A 5,793-nucleotide genomic window follows, 5' to 3' on the forward strand; every position below is an offset into this window, starting at 1 on the left:
GTGCAATAAGTTATTTCTGGATTAACCATGATTTTATGTGGTCATTTTTGTTAAAAGCTTTTTGCTGCTTGTTCACACAACCGTGTGTAAAAATCCCTGGAGGGCTATGTTTCTCTTTCCAAATATCACAATGTGAACCTCGAGTTGTTAGAAAGGGTATTCTTAATTTATTCTTAAGAAATAAGCAATGTAGCTCCGTAGTTTATAGTATAATTAAAAAAATTAAAGTGCTGGTTGTGTATTTTCTTCTGTTACTAGGTTGTTTAATTAATGATGCAATATGCTACGAGCCTGTGAGATGAATTTTGTGTTATTCCCACGTACTTTTGATGGTGTACTATTAAGCTACTTTATCTCTGTAGGTAACGGGATTAAAGTTGTGGCGGTAAGTGGGAGAGTGCTTTAATCCCCCCCAAGTGAGCATTTAGTTAGGCCTGTTTATTTTTGTTTTTTTGGCAACTTGTTATGATCTCCTTTACTCGTCAAACATCAACTTCCCCAATATATACTATGTAAGGGAGATGTTGTCTATCAATTTTTTATTGATGATGTGCCAAGATTTCGAAGGTTTTTTTTGTTGAATGAATATGAATATTTTGGATGTGAAATGTTACGATATTTTTTGGGTACATGTGAGAGGAATAAGTTGCTTGGTTGCTAGAACAGTATATCAGAAGGTGGTAGAAGAACAATTGTTCATTAACTGTATAAAACCTTAATAATTATTCTCGTTGTTTCAATTTGTTTGTCTGAATTTGACTTGACATAGAGTTTAAGAAAGTAAATAATTTTTTTGAATCTTGTAGCCTTGGATTAAAATAGCACTTGGTCCAGTTAATTTACTTAAAATTATAACAATTTTTTATATATATAGAATTATATGAATTAGGGAGAAACTCCATGAAAGGAATATTAATGATTCATATAAATCGCTTAGTGAGAAATGTGTCGAAGACGAGTAACTAATAATATTGTAATATAGAAAAGAGCAACTATTGCCTTTTTCTGATGAATCATATATTTTTACAATTTCATCGATTAAAAAGGTTATCAAATGAATGGTAATTACCATAAAGATATGACACTTGGACGCAACTCAACCCCAGCTCATGAGCGATGGTTTGTCCAAGTCCCATATAAAGAGTCCAACTTCTCATCCATCTTCCAATGTGGGATTTCTTAGCATCCCCCTTATGCCCATACCTTAACTAGAGTGTGAACCGTTATAAATGGGGACCCAACATCGGTGAACAACAAACTGATATGAGTCTGAATCTAATGCCATATAAAGATATGACATCTGAGTCTACCTCAACCCCCAAAGCTAGCTCATGAGGGGAGGTTTGTCGAAGTCCTTATAAGGAGTCCAATTTACCATTCCTCTTTCGATGTGGGCCTTTTTAACAATTACAATTGAAACAATCGAAAAGGAAATGTGAGTTATTGTATGCTCTAAGGTTGAACATTTCATAAAAAATCTTTAAAAAAAGTAGAGTCCCTTAATTACATAATTCTTAATGGAAATCGAGAATTGAATTCATTATAAGATATTTTTATACTTTTTTTGAAGATGGTATTCTACAACTCGTACTCGAGCCGAGATGCATTATCATTGGTTCCTAAGAGTAGTGTGTCTACCAATTTCACCATAGTGGTCTGTCTTGAACTCACAATAGCATATGAATAAGCAATTGTCGAGATTGAGTAAGCTATTTTAGTTTAGTAATGATTCAAATGGATCAATAACAATAAAAAGTTATTCCAAAAGGAATTTTAGGTTGAAGGTTCATCATTTTAAATTTGAGTTTAGATAAACCAAAGATGTGTAGAATGTACCAAAATATCTTTTAATCTTGTGGTCTTGAACATGTCATGTGAGTTGTGAAACGTTGAAATTAAGAATTGCCAAAAAAGGAAAGAGGCATTCTTTTCTTTGAACTTGGTAACTTTGGAAAGAGGCATTCTTTTTATAGCGGAGAGAGTATTAAAACTACTAAAATTGAAAATATGAAGAAAACATGAAGTGTTTTTGCCAAAATAACAACATAGATTCCAACATCAAGCTATAAGCTAAGTTGCTCGGACTCTTCACTTTAGGTGCCACACCCGTGTTGACATGACATGGGTGTGGGATCCATGTCAAATTTGGTCAACCAATTTTTGGTGCTTTGACCAAAATCGATGGGGTAAGTGGGGACAGTTTTAATGATTGTTTCTAATCAATACAAAAGCTAAGGTGAAATTGAAGAAAATAAATACCTTTTATATAGAAATTTCTCTGTCACTCCTTTTCCATTAATCTCCTTCATAGATTCTCCTAAAGTTCTCTCGTAATATCTCATAATTTAGGTTTTCTAACTCGTCTTTTAGACATTTTAATTATTTTTAGGCGAATCCCTATACATATATCCCTACATGGATCCATATCCCCGAATCTTAAAATTAGATCATGAAGGATCCAACATCTAGATCCGCACCGATATCGGACATCCACACCGAGTCCGAGCAACTTAGTCTATAAGTGCTAAGAAACATACATCGCATTAACAACAACCAACAACATACCCAAGGAATGTTTCATCCTTCTTTCTGTTAGGTCTTGGTCAAATATAAAGGACCAGGGATATTATACACGTATCTGAGTGGTAGTAATTGGTTCTGGAGTTAAGCACGCCGGGACTTGAAGCCTAAAATATTTACAGATGCTTTTGAATAAGGAATCTAAACTTTTTGAGATACTGATGGGATGTTTCCTTATGCTAGATTTGCTCAATGTGAAATAAGTGTCGATGTCTGATGTCTGCAATTAGATGAGTAACTTAGAATAAAGAATGGGGTTGTAATGACCAAGATATCTTTTGATGCTCAAATAAGATAAGAATTTATTGGAATGATAATCAACTGAATATATAAGACAATACCAATGCCTTCTATCTACTATTATATAACTTTCTCTAAATGTTTTTTTGGGGCTCTGATAATCTTCTTTCTCAGGACTTGCACTACTGTTTCTTGGATATTCTGCAGCTTCTATGAGAAGGTGATAACCTGAAGTTCTCTTCCCTTGATAGTTATTAGCATATTTGGATTACTGTCCACCATGCTGCTAATATTTGGTATAAGGTGAGTTTCTGGGACCTAAATTATGTCACCCTGTTAGTGGGTAGGTGGTTTGCGATGTTATCTTTCATGTGGGTTGTTGGAAGGAGAGAGGGGGAGAGTGTTCAAAGGGATATAAATTGATTTTGTAAATGTAAGGATTAGCCTTTTAATGTTTAGTTTCTTTTTTGGTGCACCTATGAGGTCCCTGCTTGTATAGATGATTGAATGTCTTTTGCAGAGGACCATATTTTTGTATAGGTTCTCTATTTCTTGGTATACGGCTTGTATACGGGATTTTCCTCAATCATTAACAAATTGTTTAACCTTATCAAAAAAATTGGTGGGTGCTTTGTGAAGTATCAACTTAGAAAACTTTTACTTACAACCCATCTTTTGTTCTAAAAAGTTATCTTTCTCTTACTTTTTGTTTCTGTACATTTTATTAACTCATGATTTCTCTGTATGTTAGTTACTTCTATCATATGAAAGGCATAGGACACAAAATGGAGAGCTTCAACTTCCTATTGCTGCTGTATTTTGACTATATGTGATGTACACCTTTTAATTGATACATGGGAAAGCCTATTACCCTAAGTAGTTTAATCATCGACGTATTTTGACTTCGTTCAAGTTCTCAAAGTTCATTTTCTTAAGTTTGATCCTTTCTATTGCCATGTACAAGTAATTTTGGTGTTTTTCATCTTTTACAGGATAGGAATGCCTACAATACGCCAAAGCGTACAAATTTCCCAAAAACTGGAGGTAAGATTGTTCGTCAATTCTTTGCCAACTTGACTTCTTCATATATCTCTATCATTGAGTTGTTTTCTCCTCCAATTTCCCAATATGAAGTCTGGCACTGTCCAAAACTTTGGCCTTTAGTGGTTGTTAGTTAACACTGTAACTATATCAGGATCATCATCCGAGAACTTTAGTTTTTGCTTTAACTCATACTCTATCAAAAAGGGATAGTGACCGCAGCAAAACTTCCTGTTGTATTCAGGTTCTCTTAGGCACCAGGGGTAAAATGAAGTAGAGCACCCAATGAAAGATGCAGAAACTGAAACATCTAAACCGTAAGTCTTACTTTATCTGGATCTTTTCTTCTAATGTTTTTATCTTGTACACCAGCAGTTTTTATCACCCAAAAGAAAAAAAGTACTAGGAACTTGAATAGTATTTCTCTATCTCTCTCTATTTTTGGTTCGTCCATTTCTGATGTAAAGATAAATTGATTTCCATCTGCCAGGTTGGACGTCTAAGTTGTTGATGTTGGACCCCCTATTGATTGGGTTAATATCAATGTTCGTGAAACAGTAAGTTCCTCTCACAATAAAAGAATTAAGAACCTCTAGATTATGCACTCCATTTCTCTCATGTGATTTGTAATGATTTTATGCAAACATAATGATTCCTTTGAGGTCTATCCACTGGTGCTGGATTTTTACGAGATGAGGTATAATACCAATCGTGCTACTTGTTTCCATCAAGTGCATTCAATTTGTTTTTGAGTTTTTACACCATCTCAAAGCTCTAATGCCCTTATTTCTTGGTAAGCATAGATACGGGTTCAATCTGATCCAGTTGGTCACCTGGTCATTACTGGTCAGCCAAACCCACTTGACAATCTTTGGGGTGTTACTGCCTTCAAGAAGGTACACACCTTGCTATTTATTTTACTGATTTTGACTTTGATAGATTAATTCAATCTTTGCCTTACTTGCATCTTTTTGGACTGGTAATTTTCTATGGTAAAGGTAAATTGTCATGCAAAAAACTTGATAATTCTTCAATGGATCTGAAAAATATATCATTGTTACGTTTCTATTTGTTGATCACAACACTTTAAGAAGTCTATGACAATCAATAGGTTCTCCATTTGTAAGTTGGCTGACATAATTTTTTTTACCAGGTGGTCACCTTACCTACTATAATTGATCAACTTCGGACCAACACTGTTGTCACCCTTCATGGGTCTCTTCACGTTCATGTGCCCTTTGTGCAGCAAAATCTCTGAGTTAAAAAAGTAGGAGTATTAGAAGTTGGCCAATATTGTGAATGCTTGGCCATAGCTGTTTAGTTGTTGTTGATGATACTGTGGGTTAAAAACTTTGAATGGCCCAGATAGAAAAGGAGGTATTTCGACTTCAGCCTCCCCAGTAGAAACTTAGAGGGATGTGTGATGAACATAGATTGGAGTAGTATGTTGTCTTGATACTGAAACATATCTCTCTTTCTTGATGTTCTGATACAATGGATCATTGATGAAATGTAAATATCAATTTCTTCAAGCAGACAAAGGGGTTGACAATTTAAGTGAACACACTCAAACTTGACCTTGTTGGCAAGTAAGTACTTTGAGTATGTACATCTAGATACCTCAACTCGTCTTCACTGTGTCAGTTGAATACTTCAACTTACAAAATAATCATCTAGACAAAAAAATGAGAACAAAGTTGGATTACATAGTATTTGCTAAGCTGAGGTCAAGTTTGAGTGTTTGTTTTATACATTTATGATCTGGATGTGAATGATGGAGTGGAAGGACTCATAACTCGGTCTATTAGTGAACCATTTCTCTAGGGATTGTGAAAGATGTTCTACTAGAAATATTCTTGTTATTGCTTCGACTCATTTAAACAAGTTAGAGAGTCTCATATCCAAGTAACAAAGTTGTATCTTGGATCACAT

The 5,793-nt window shown here is 34.6% G+C and overlaps 1 pseudogene; it reads left to right on the plus strand.

Moving 5' to 3' along the window:
• Positions 1-2,181: 2,181 nt before the first annotated feature.
• On the plus strand, positions 2,182-5,484 carry LOC125861534 (AT-rich interactive domain-containing protein 5-like; annotated as a pseudogene).
• The last annotated feature ends 309 nt before the right edge of the window (positions 5,485-5,793 follow it).

The sequence above is a fragment of the Solanum stenotomum genome, chromosome 4, assembly GCF_019186545.1.
Source record: "Solanum stenotomum isolate F172 chromosome 4, ASM1918654v1, whole genome shotgun sequence".
NCBI lineage: Eukaryota > Viridiplantae > Streptophyta > Magnoliopsida > Solanales > Solanaceae > Solanum > Solanum stenotomum.